General features: G+C 37.5%; 1 protein-coding gene across 3 annotated transcripts in view; it reads left to right on the top strand.

Moving 5' to 3' along the window:
• Positions 1 to 14,575, top strand: part of bchs (WD repeat and FYVE domain containing 3 bchs) — a 1,877,108-nt gene that overhangs the window by 253,726 nt on the left and 1,608,807 nt on the right. The gene's annotated exons all lie outside the window — the stretch shown is intronic.

The raw sequence follows: 14,575 nt of genomic DNA, 5'->3' as shown, positions 1-14,575 counted from the left end.
GTTGTGCTTCCAATTAAACAAAAACTTGATATTATTCAAAAGTTTGAAAATGGTGCATCTGTTAAAGCTCTAAAGAACCATTATAATGTTGGTGACCAAACCATATGCATCATTGTAAAAAATAAAGGGAAGCATTGTATTGGACATGCGAGTAGTACATGGTAAATTTTTTTTATCTATCCCCATACTTTTTATGTAGGTTGCTGAACATTTTTCAATACAGTAAGTCACCAACTTATGTAGCTTCAGACTTGTATTACATTACATATTTATATATTTTTTTTATATGACTGAAGATTTCAGTGAAGGAGACAAACATTTCACCATAATAACATAAAAACCCACAGAATTCCAGCTATTGGTATTATCGCAAATGCAATAAGGTCGAGTTTACTACTCATTTATAATGAATTGCACTAACAGAAAAGCTCAATAACCGGAAAATGCAAATTGTTTTATGGCAGTGACCTCCAGAAATGTGCTTTAGTAAAATGGGAGCTTGCGTGGGGTGATAATAGTGAGTTTTCGCCTTAACCCTGTGAAGTTTTTTTCAGAAAATTTAATTTTGACTGTTATCATGGGGCTTACTAAGAGAATAAGTGACAGCGGTACTAGTAAATCTGTGAAGAAAAGGAAAACGATCGAGTTGGATCAGATCGTTTAAAATAATAAGGAACTATGACAATGACCAAACGTTAACACGTATCGCGCAAAATTCAGATTTGTCAGTGGCAACGGTGAACACAAAGGAGAAAGACAGAATACGAGAAGCAATTGGCACCAATGAAGTCAACTATAATAACCAAGGCTATGAAATACATATCAGTTTTATAGTACAATAACATGCGTTTTTTTCTTCCTTTTATGTTTTCTTTTCTTATGTCCCATTCTGGCTACTTCACCACTATCCCCAGATAAAGTTTTTAATTGAACAAATTAAAAATATATAACTATTTTTTTTTCATTCTTCTGAGGATATTATGTGGTTTTTGTAATTTTGGATATAGTAGCAATATTTTATTAGTCATTCCCGAGTTAAGTAAAATTCAACTTACGTAATAAGTTCTGAAACGTATCTCTTACGTATGTCAGGGACTTACTGTATGTTTAGATTAACCCTATAATCGATTATCCGGGAATTTTTTTTTTTACATCTATCCCAGAAAATCAATAGTCTACTGTATGTGATAAAACTGCACAGAATTCAATTATACAATGAAATTAGATAGAATTTGGAGAATATGCCTAAATTATGTTAATAGATCTTCAACATAAGAACCTTGTGGCAGGACAGAGAAATGATTTGACCTTAAATTCTTGTATGACCAATACTAGAGGTATAAAGGGAGATAACTACCCAAAGCTTGACGAGGGCTTTTCAATTATACCATTTTCACAGGGAAGTGACGTTATTATACGTCTATTTTCTAGCACGAATTATTATAGGTCTATTATGTAATAAGTAATCGACCTATAATAATTTCTGAGGAATGGGATCTGAGGAACAAATATCCTATAAGTTTAGATTTAACAAAAAAACATAACACTCTTCCCCCCCATCCAGGGCCCCTACTAATGGGGATGGGTAGTCATGCACCCAGATTTCTGAGTGGAAACTTTCATATCCTTTCCTCCACAAAACTTTCAAACTGTTCGAAATTTCTAAATTTTCAAATTCTCAAACCATTAGTGAAATACGAGGGGGGGGGGGCAGGAATTTTCCTTCTATCCTCCTCTTCTATTTGTCTACTTAACATCCATGACCTGCACTTCTGAAATATTACAATGGAATGTGCCTGCGTCATATAGATATGGCATTGGCGCATGTTTGCTTGACCTGTGAAGATGGTATAAATGACAATGGGATGAGATTATCCAAGGGCAAGAAGGGAATTTCCAGCTCCAAGAAACCAATAAGTTTTTGAAGAATTTTGCTGTTTTATTGACCTAGATGTCACATTAAATCGTACTCTATAAGAAATTTTATAGTCCTGGTCATGCTCGCTATTTTATTTTTAATTTAGCTAGAGGTTTTGTAGGTTACTACTTAATATACGTAGAACTCTGTTTTGTTCGAATATTTGCCACAATTGCTATAGTATAGAGTGAATTGTAGAGGAATTCAAATTTTTAATTCTAGTAAATAGGTAGCTTTAAAGTTCAAATCAGTTAGATTGGCATTAGTTGGATAATTTTGTTATATATTATAATTAATCGTTACAGTATATTTTTTGTAAAATAATAAGGGAGTTTACCTCAATGGTTCAGGCCTAAATGGATGTCAGATGAACTAAAGAGACATATGATAGAGAAGAAAAATGCATGGGATACATGTAAATTAACATGTGACACAGAAGCCTATAATAGATACAAGTTGATCTCTAACCAAGTTACAAATGAGGTTAGGCAGGCAAAGGCAGATTACGAGAAATCTTTGGCAAGGGATGCAAAGAAAAACAGCAAAGGGTCCTTTGCTTGTGTTAACTCTAGAAGGAAGGGGATGAATCAGATTGGTCCACTTGATATCGATGGGTCAACTGTTGATGTGCCTGCTAAGGTAGCTAACAAACTAAATGAATATTTTGCATTGACATTCACACACGAGGAGTTATTCAGTGAGGGGAATGCCAGAGGTGTATTCAACTCTGGCAGTAAGCTAGAGAATCTTGTAATAACTGAGAGTAAAGTGGAGGAGAAATTGTTGAAGATAAACACAAGAAAGGCACCTGGGGTGGATGGGATCTATCCAGTTATATTAAAGGAAGCAGCAAAGGAAGTAAGCAAACCCTTAGCCATAATTATGAGAGCTTCCTTGGACTCAGGGGAGGTACCCACAGACTGGAGATGTGAAAATTTGATCCCAATTCACAAAGGAGGATCAAAGGCCGATACAAGTAATTATAGACCTGTGAGTTAAACTTCTGTTCCAGGAAAATTAATAGAGGCACTGGTTAAAGAAGCACTGCAGGATCATCTAGACAAGACTTCAGTTATAGCCTGGACACAGCATGGTTTTGTTAAGAGGAAGTCTTGCCTGACCAATTTGATGGATGCAGTCACAAAAGAACTGGATGCAGGGAATAACTTTGATATTATATACTTGGATCTTAGAAAAGCTTTTGATACTGTTGCACATAGAAGATTGCTGCACAAATTGGAGCAGTGTGGCATTGGATTCAAATTGCTGCTATGGATAAAGGGGTGGTTGAGGGGGGAAGACAGAGAGTGGTAATCAATGGGCACTGCTCATCTTGGACTAATGTTATTAGTGGAGTCCCTCAGGGTTCAGTATTGGGTCCATTATTGTTTTCTGTATTTATAAATGATATTGATGATGGTATATCAAGCTTAATGTCCAAGTTTGCAGATGATACAAAGGCTGGCATGGTTGTCAAGGGCACAACTGACACTGTGCTGCTGCAACAGGATCTGGAAAGGTTGAGCAGATGGACTGAGAGGTGGCAAATGAAGTTTAACATTGACAAATGTAAAGTATTACATATGGGAAACAGCAACCCCAGAGCAACATATCAACTCTGTGGTACTACACTGACAGTGGTAGCGAATGAAAAGGACCTGGGGATAATTGTGCAGACAGATATGAAGTTTTCTGAGTAGTGCAGACAGGCTGCAAGAGTAGCTCATGGTGTCTTGTCAATGATATACAGGAATTTTTCTAGCATGGTATAAAGAGGTGATTATTCCCTTGTATAAGGCAATGGTTAGGATATCAGAGACGTGGTGTCTGATATCCCAACCATTGCCTTATATTGTTGGCAATGTTGTTGACAATATTGTTGGAATATCAGAGACGTGGTGTCACACAGATATAAGGGATGCAGAACTGCAATTTGGGGAGTACAACGTCTACAGAAAGGATAGACAGGATAGGAAGGGGGGAGGGGTTATGCTATTAGTTAAGAAACACATAAAAACCAAGGAAGTGAAGCCAGTCGACATCGCTGGACAGTGCAGTGTTGAGTCAGTTTGGTGTGACATAAGCATTGGGAGATCAAAATTGAGAGTAGGAGTGTGCTATAGGCCCAATGACTCTGATGAGTATAATAAGAAACTATACAGGGAAATAGAGTGGGCCAGTAAATCAGAGAGTCTTATAATGGGAGATTTTAATTTCCCAGATATTGACTGGAATTTGGGGGGCTGGTCACTCACACACTAGCAGGGCTTTTGTGGATTTATTGGATGATTGTTTTCTACATCAGCATGTTCGGGAGGCAACTAGAGGGAGTAATACTCTTGATTTGATTATCAGCAGTGATTCTTCATGCATTAAGAATCTGCAGATAAATGAACCACTAGGTGGCAGTGATCACAGTGTGCTGAAGTGGGATTTACTCAAAGAGGTAACTACCATTAGGGGTAAAGGGAAGGGTTATTGCTTCCGTAAAGATGACTACGATGGACTGAGACCAACTGATGATGTTACCAACAGCAAATTCAAAATGGGAAGCATTCAAAGAACTTATCTTGGAAGCTACTAGGCTTTACATACCAACTAAGAAATATTGTTCAAGGTTTAGGCCAAAATGGATGTCAGATCAACTAATGAGGCATATGGCAGAGAAGAAAATGCATGGGATACATACAAATTAACACATGACACAGAAGCCTATGATAGATACAAGTTGATATGCAACCAAGTTACAAAGGAGGTTAGGCAGGCGAAGGCAGATTACGAGAAATCCTTGGCAAGGGATGCAAAGAAAAACAGCAAAGAGTTCTTTACTTATGTAAACTCTAGAAGGAAGGGGATGAATCAGATTGGTCCACTTGATATTGATGGGTCAACTGTTGATGATCCTGCTCAGGTAGCTAACAAACTAAATGAATATTTTGCATCGACATTCACACATGAGGAGTTATTCAGCGAGGGGAATGCCAGAGGTGTATTCAACTCTAGCAGTAAGCTACAGAATCTTGAAATAACTGGGAGTAAAGTGGAGGAGAAACTGTTGAAGATAAACACAAGAAAACACCCGGGGTGGATGGGATCTATCCAGTTATATTAAAGGAGGCAGCAAAGGAAGTAAGCAAACCCTTAGCCATAATTATGAGAGCTTCCTTGGACTCAGGGGAGGTACCCATAGACTGGAAATGTGCAAATGTGACCCCAATTCACAAAGGAGGATCAAAGGCTGACACAAGTAATTATACACCTGTGAGCTTAACTTCTGTTCCAGGAAAATTAATGGAGGCACTGGTTAAAGAAGTACTGCAAGATCATTTAGACAAGACTTCAGTTATAGCTCGGACACAGCATGGTTTTGTTAAGGGGAAGTCTTGCCTGACCAATTTGATTGGATACTATGATGCAGTCACAAAAGAACTGGATGCAGGGAATAGCTTTGATATTATATACTTGGATCTTAGAAAGGCTTTTGATACTGTTGCACATGGAAGACTGCTACACAAATTGGAGCAGTGTGACATTGGAGGCAAATTGCTGCTATGGATAAAGGGGTGGTTGAGGGGGAGAAGACAGAGAGTGGTAATCAATGGACACTGCTCATCGTGGACTAATGTTATTAGTGGAGTCCCTCAGGGCTCAGTGTTGGGTCCATTATTGTTTTCTGTATTTATAAATGATATTGATGATGGTATATCAAGCTTAATGTCCAAGTTTGCAGACGATACAAAGGTTGTCAGGGTTGTCAAGGACACTACTGACACTATGCTACTGCAACAGGATCTGGAAAGGTTGAGCAGATGGGCTGAGAGGTGGCAAATGAAGTTTAACATTGACAAATGTAAACTACTACACATGGGAAACAGCAACCCCAGAGCAACGTATCAACTCTGTGGTACTACACTGACAGTGGTAGAGAATGAAAGGGACTTGGGGGTGGTTGTGCAGGCAGATATGAAGTTCTCTGAGCAGTGCAGACGGGCTGCAAGAGTAGCTCATGGAGTATTGTCATTGATATACAGGAATTTTTCCAGCAGGGATAAGGAAGTGATTATTCCCTTGTATAAGGCAATGGTCAGGCCACACCTAGAGTACTGTATACAGGTCTGGAGGCCTCATTTCAAGAAGGATGTAGAGCTGCTGGAACGAGTACAGAGAAGGGCAACAAGATTAGTGAATGGAACAAAGGGGTGCTCTTACGAAGAAAGGCTTAAGTTTTGCAAATTACAGTGTCTGGAGACTAGGCACCAGCGAGGTGATCTGATAGAGGTGTATAAAGCCTTGAATGGTTTGAGCATGCTCAATGCTGATGGGATTCTTCCTCTAGCTCAGAAAAATCACCTGAGAGGGCATAAATTCAAATTGAGGAAAGACAGATGTAGGATAGACGTGCGGAAATTTGCCTTTAGCCAGCGGGTGGTTGGTTGGTGGAACAGGCTTCTATCCCTTGTAGTGGAGGTTGATAGCCTAAATAAGTTTAAGGCTCAGCTGGACAGGTATTTTGAACGAACAGAGGGGTGAAGTGGAAATGGTTTTTTTTTTTTTTTTTTATGGCTGATGCTGCATAAGCTTGCTTTCTTGCATCAAATGTCTCTGCTAATGCTAATGGTCAGGCCACACCTAGAGTATTGTATACAGGTCTGGAGGCCTCATTTCAAGAAGGATGTAGAGCTGCTGGAACGAGTACAGAGAAGGCAAAACAAAATTAGTGAATGGAACAAAGGGGTGCTCTTATGAAGAAAGGCTTAAGTTTTGCAAATTACAGTGTCTGGAGACTAGGCACCAGCGAGGTGATCTGATAGAGGTGTATAAAGCCTTGAATGGTTTGAGCATGCTCAATGCTGATGGGATTCTTCCTCTTGCTCAGAATAATCACCTGAGACGGCATAAATTCAAATTGAGGAAAGACAGATGTAGGTTAGACGTGCTGAAATTTGCCTTTAGCCAGGTGGTAGTTGGTTGGTGAAAGTTAATAGCCTAAATAAATTTAAGGCTCAGCTGCACAGGTATTTCGAACGAACGGAGGGGTGAAGTGGAAGTCGTTTTTTTTTTTTTTTTTTTTGGCTGATGCTGCATAAGCTTGCTTTCTTGCATCATATGCCTCTACTAATGCTAATGCTAATATAGTATGTAGAACACTTCCGTATGATACTCTCCAGAAATTAAAACGAAAAAATCAAAAAGTTACATTAGAGTAAAAAATAATTAAAAATCAATTTAACACAATTAAAAATCAATTTAAAGCAATTAAAAATATTAAAAAGAATCTAACGAAACTATTCAAAACGATTTTCCTTCCTGAAGCTGACAACACTTTTCGACCGTATGTCGTGATCACAGGAATGAAAATTAACGAATAGATTTGAACATGTAACTTAAATAGTGATTTAAGTCTTCGCGCATCGTTGTCAACTTCAGAAAGGAAAATCATTGAATAGTTTCGTTAGATTCTTTTTAATATTTTTAATTGCGTTAAATTGATTTGTAATTGTGTGAAATTGATTTTAATTGTGTTAAATTGGTTTTTAATTATTTTTTACTCCAATGGAAGTTTTTCGATTTTTTTTTTTTTTTTTCCGTTTTAATTCTGGAGAGTATCATACGGAAGTGTTTTACGTACTATATTGAGGTAAACTCCTCTTATTATTTTACAAATATTAATATCAACGTAGAACGTATTGAGCATTACAGCTCTGATTCATACTATCTAATTACAGTATAGTGTAACATATATTTCGAACTTATTAGCACAAGGTATAACATAATTCGGTGGTGTAATACTTATTACTTCATTTAGGAATCTATTCGATTAATAATTAATTTAATAATGATTAATTATTAATATATTAATAATTAAATAATAAAAAGGCCAATAAATGTCTTACTTACTTTTTGCCAAGAATGTTTTCATTAATCAAGAACGAAAGTTAGAGGTTTGAAGGCGATCAGATACCGCCCTAGTTCTAACCATAAACGATGCCGACCAGCGATCCTCCTGAGTTCCTCAACTGACTCGATGGGCAGCTTCTGGGAGACCAAAGTGTTTAGGTTCCGGGGGAAGTTTGGTTGCAAAGCTGAAACTTAAAGGAATTGACGGAAGGGCACCACCAGGAGTGGAGCCTGCAGCTTAATTTGACTCAACATGGGAAAACTTACCCGCCCCGGACACTGGAAGGATTGACAGATTAAGAGCTCTTTCTTGATTCAGTGGGTGGTGGTGCATGGCCGTTAAAGTATAAATTGCCTTAATTTTTGTAGTACGTGTCATTTCTTATCTGTTTCAACTAGTTGTAGACACAACTGCAACTCAGTTTCATCATATAATAGATCTTAGAATGAAAGTGATTTTCAAAATCAGGGGAGAAAATTACATTTGTTCTAAGTTGTCTGATTTTAGTTTACAAAAGTCCAAACTAAAAGTTTTTGGAATTCAGATCAAGAATTTGATGAAATTGAATAAAATAATATATAAATAGATGTAGAGCAGTGCTTTCCAACCTTTCTTCAGATATAGATCACTTATATTTGAGGTAGCTGCTCAGATCACAAAAGTGCTAACTATACATGTTAATAAATTAGTCAGAATTTTCAAAACATAATTATATGTACTTGGTGTAAACACATGTTATATGTTAGGTTGTTATAGGCGTACACCTGTATCATCACCATTAATGGGATTGACGATGCCTACTTAAAAAAAAAGCTATTTTATTGTCAGGACCTGTGCAGACCACAGTTTTGGAAATAACACAGATGTAGAGGATATTACTGAATCAGAAAATTATTGACAGGCTTTTAGTAAGAACGTGCCCTTGGTATTGGAATTACTTGAACACTTGCCCTTAAACAAGGGCAGGTGTTCAGGTAATCTTATTCAATATGCAAACCATAAATTGTATTTTCCCAATGGAGAACACTTCTGGTTTTACACTATCCCTATGTTTGTTGATTATGAGTTATTTATTTCTAGTTGTTATTTTACACATTTTTTCTTCCTCCCCTCTACTTTTATTTTATCTTTTGCCCAAAAATAGAAGTTAAGTATTTCTCTCCCACTCTAATTAGCTAGCATTTCTGCAGTATATCTGCCTTACTTTTATTAGTATATTAAATCTCTCTCTCTCTCTCCCCCCCCCCTCCCTCCCTCCCTCCCTCCCTCCTTCACACACACACACACACACACACACACACACACACACACACACACACACACACACACACACACACTTTTAAAATTTCTTAAACTCATTCCACAGAACCTCCTACTGTTGAAAATTGACTGTGCACACATGGAGTATATCTAGATCCATCCCATGTGTGTGCATGCACAAATTCACCACTGAAAGGATTACTGATAAGTATGTATATATTATATGAGTTATATAGTATGTTGATAATCATTAATATACAGAATTTATGGACTAGTGCCATTCCAGTGACAGTGTATCTATTGCTACATTATATATATATCTTTAATACATAATGTATATATAAGCCATATTATTTTGTTAAATATATCTATTATTTTATGAGGAAGATTATCTTAAAAGAAATATCTAGATAAATATATGGAGAATGCATAGGTGAAGGATGTTACATATCACGAAGGATAATGTACAAAAATTTTTTGTTATTGTAGACCTACAATTTGGGTGACTACTTCTGGAGTCAACCACCCGAATTGAAAGGAAACACAACAATAAAGGATTCTCTGTTTCTGTAATGATCAGTATATACTATGGCAAAATCAACTTTTAGGTTATATAACAAATAATAGAATTCAGGATTATATAAAATATAATAAATTTCAAATTTGTATAATGCATAGTACAAATTGATCATCATTGACCCGACAGAGTATGGAGGGTATAAAGTTAAAAACTAAAGCATGTGGTAAAAACAGACTTAATATAGTTATGGAAAATATAGTAATAATTTTAAAAGCAGACTTACCATGTTCAAGCAAAAGGACCATGTGTGGACCTTGCTGTGGCCAAAAAAAGTGAGAATTGGAAAGCGGTTACCCCTGTGTGTTGGATGTGGTGAAAAGTGTGTTGATTTGCAGGAAATTAGCCAGTAAGTTATATATTAAGTTCATGCATAATGAAACTTGGTGATGTAAATGGCTAATGGAGTAGCAATGACTGTACTGGAACTCCGCAAAGACATAGTAGTATGCCTAGTATACTGCTCCTGGTACAAGCGCAGAGCGGCGCGCCATTACAGCCCGCAGCTGCATGCGCGAGGTGCATGTCGGCCAGTTCAACGTTTGAATACTCATCCATCCTACTGCCTCGGGAACCGGTTTTCAAATGCTGACTTCCAGTGGGATCGCTGTTCACGCGACCTCCCATTCAACGTCCTCTCCCGCATGATGAAGGCATTTCGGACCCTGTAATGCTATGTGATTCCGATTCGTCTTTGTGCCCCCTACACCACCTGCAAGTTTGTCGCACTGGTAGTGAATCACCCTGTATATGTATAGTTAAATAATAGCTGCTGAGAAAAGAAAAAAGGAAAAAAGGAAGACAAAAAAGGAAAGATGAGAGTAAGCAGTATAGCTACTAAAAAAAGGTGAAAAGCAAAATAATAAAAAATAAGAATTAATACATTTTAAACACCATATAGAATAAATACTTGTATGTATATATGTGTATATATATGTGTGTGTATACAAATATATATATATATATATATATATATATATATATATATATATATGTGTGTATGTATATCATCATCAACCATTTTCAATCCACTGCAGGATGAAAGCCTCTCCAGCAACTTTCCAGTTCCTTCTGTTTTGTGCAATGGCTATCCATTCACTACCCACAAACTCATGAATTTCATCTATTCATCTCTGCCGTTGTCTTCCAGGTTTTCTTCTAGCTCCTCTTGGGTACCATTCTGTTATTTTCTTGGTCCATCTGTCATGTCTTCGAGCTATTGTCCTGCCCAAGACCATTTTTGTTCTTTAGTTTTGATAAGAATGTCCTTTACTTGAGTTTGCTGCCTAATCCATGTGTTTCTCTTCTTATCTAACAGTCTGATTCCCAATATAATTCGTTCCATTCTTTGCTGTATAGTTCTCAGCTTTTCTTCCATTCTTTTGGTGAGTGCCCCAGTTTCACTTCCAGAAGTCATTGTGGGGTGTATACATTGGTTCATTATTTTACGTTTCAAACAAATTGGGATATTGTTCCTCAGTATGTGACTATATTTCCTGAGTGCTATCCGTCCAAAATTTATTCTTCTCTTGACTTCCAGCCATTTTTCATTATTACAGCTAATGACTTGTCCCAGATAAGTATATGACTCCACCTTTTCAATTACTGCTGCTTCAATCATTATGTTGCTTTCTGTGGCATACTTGTTCATCCTTACTTTTGTTTTAGCCATATTCATCTTTAGTCCAAAATCCTTACTAACTGTGCATAACTGATTAAAATTTTCCTCTAATTCTTTGGGATCGTGGTTTATGAACACAATGTCATCTGCAAATCGTAAATGGTTTAAGTACTCTCCGTTCACATTGACTCCTTTCTGACTCCATTGACTCCAGACCTGTACTGCGTCTGGAGGCCTCATTTTAGGAAGGATGTAGATTTACTTGAGCGTGTACAGAGAAGGGCAACAAGATTGGTGAGGGGAATGAAGGGATCCTCTTACCAAGAGAGGCTTAAGTTCTGCAAATGCAGTGGCTGGGGACTAGGCACCTGCGCGGTGATCTGATTGAGGTATATAAGGCCTTGAATGGGTTGAACACGCTGAATTCTGATGGGATCCTTCCACTTGTTCAGATTACGAACCTAAGGGGGCATAAATTCAAATTAAGAAAAGACAGATGTAGAATAGATGTGCGGAAATTTTCCTTTAGCCAGCAGGTGGTTAATTGCTGGAACAAACTTCCATCTGTCGTGGAAGTTGACAGGTTGAATAAATTTAAGGAGGAACTGGACAGGCATTTGGAGGGAATGGTGTGCTTTTTTTTTTTTTTTTTTGGCTGATGCTGCATAAGCTCATACACTTGCTTTCTTGCATCACATGCCACTGCTACTACTACCACTACTCCTTTCTCGATTTTAAATTTCCCACTTGTCTTTGTCTAGTCTAATAAAGGAGGTAGCAGCGTTCTCATATATGTTCTTCAAAATCGTAATATATGGGGTATCTGTGCCTTGTCTTTCCAGTGCCCGAAACATTGCCTTATGCTGTATGGAGTCAAATGCCTTTTCATAATCCACAAATGCCAGGCATAATGGTGTTTTATATTCATTTGCTTTCTCCATTAGCTGTGATATTACATGAAGGTGATCCACAACTTGTAGATGTGGGATAACAAGCTAATTGGTCTATAATTTCCAATTTATCTCCTTTCTTATGCAGCAAAACTATGATTGCATTATTCCACTGCTTAGGTGTTGCACCTTTTCTAATGCACTTTATGAAGAGCCTTGCCAGTTTTTGTGTTATGTCTCTTCCTCCCAATTTTAACATCTCTACAGTAACTTCATCTTCCCCTGGGGCTTTCTGATTCTTCATTTTCTTCAATGCATGTTCTACCTCATCAGGAAGAATATCGGGTATGCCGTATGTGTTGCTAATTTGTGATCCGTCTTCCCCACTGCTGGCATTGTTCCCTCGCTCCTTTTATAATTCTCTATAGTAGTCTTGTGCTATTTGAATTATGCCTTCTCTGCTTTTTATAAGTACATCATCGCTATTCTTCAGTTTCAGTATAATTTGTCTTTTTGTATTACTGCTTATGCCTGCTGATTTAAATCCTTTGTTTTCCCTTAATGCTTGTTCTACGTTTCTTGTGTTAAATCTTCTTATGTCCTCTCTGGGTCTCTTTCTAATGGTTTTGCATAACTCAGTATACTCAATTTTCTTCTTGTCAGTGTTTATCTTGCCCTTCATTTGTCGCCTTCGGTTCATCATGTCAAGTGTTTCTTGACTAATTTTTTCTTCTTTGGATTTCTTTTTCCCTCTAGGTTTCTTGGGACTTCCTCCTGCGACTTCTTCCTCTTTCCAAGAATGAAAATCAAGCTGAAGGGTCGAAGATTTGACAGCATAGAGGATATCCAAACTGAATTGCAGGTGGTGCTGCACACTATGCCAAAGAACTTTCAGGATGCATTCAAATCATGGGAGAAGTGCTGGGATTGGTGTTTATGCTCTCAACGGGACTACTTTGAAGGTGATGGTGGCGAATAAGACCCAAGGTGAATCTAATTTATTTTTTAAATACATTTTGGGAACTTTTGGATAGCACCTCGTATTGTAACTCCCAAATCCCTTTTCTCCTCCACTGTTTTTGATTCAACCACACCAAGTGTATAATTTATTTGTTGGTTGTTATTTCCCAAGTGTAAGATCTTGCATTTAACGCATTAAAAAGTAACTGCCACTCCTCTGATCATCTTTGACGTCTGTTCAAGTCATCCTGAAGGAGCGCTGCTTGGTAATGATCATTAATGACTCTGCCTACCTTTACATCATCTGCAAATTTTGACATCACTTCTATCCCTTCGTCAATCTCATTTATGAAAATGAGAAACAACAGTGGTCCAAGAACTGATGCTTGAGGGACCCTACTCCTGATGTTACACCAATCTGAAGAATATTCATTAATCACAATCCTCTGCCTTCTGCCCCACAGCTACCCAGAAATCCATCTTAGAATCTCACCAGTAATCCCACCCTGTTCAAGCTTATACAGTAACCTCTCATGAGGGACTGAGTCAAATACTTTGCTATAATCCAGATGAACTATGTTGAAATTGTTCCCTAAATCCAGCTGATGAGTAATTGTGTCAAAATAGCCTACTAAATTAGTTATGGATGATTTATCCGTAACAAAGCCATGTTGTGTATGTCCTTCAGAATGCCATATCTATCCAAATATCCCTGGATTGCACTCCTGATCATTCTTCTAAGATTTTTCCTACCGCTGAAGTCAGACCAACCAGTCTGTATTTACGAACTTCACACTTAGAACTTCTTTTATGTATTGCCGATACGATGGCACTTCCCTAATCCAAAGGAATCCCCTTGAGCCGAAAGATGCCCTCATAATTAACCACATTGGTTCAGTACACTCCCTCATGCTCTCCAATTTTTCCAATAAACAATCATCTGAAATTACGGCATCATTAATTTCATATGGCTCAGCCTCACTCGCACAGCCTCTTCTATCTTGAAGGCTCTTTCGTCAGTAAAGACTGATTGTGTTTGTATCTCTGTATATTTATAGTTTATGGATTTAAAATACTTCTACTATAATTATACTGCTTCTAAATATTGTTATATTGATGCAGTACTGTGGGTGGCAAATTGCAACGTCTGTATTTGAAGTAATTTTAAAAACCAAGTAAACAACAAATTAACCAACCTTATCATATAAACACAAATAATAGGACCACTGTTAATTTTAAACAAAAATATAACAAAAATCAATTTTTAAGTAAGAAAAATAAGGGGTGGGGACTAGCCATAATGATGGTGATCATAGATGTACATTTGTGAGAATTTTCCTCTCTGTGCAGCTTTCGAAATTATGGACAGTCAGGATTCCCTGTTGAATCATGGTTTGTTCTTGAGTGGTATGTTTTTCCGGTTCCACTAGTCTTGTTTTTCAGGGACCTG

Source organism: Mastigoproctus giganteus, chromosome 2 (assembly GCF_048544385.1).
Source record: "Mastigoproctus giganteus isolate SK-2022 chromosome 2, ASM4854438v1, whole genome shotgun sequence".
NCBI lineage: Eukaryota > Metazoa > Arthropoda > Arachnida > Uropygi > Thelyphonidae > Mastigoproctus > Mastigoproctus giganteus.
This window is presented reverse-complemented; position numbering and strand designations above follow the sequence as displayed.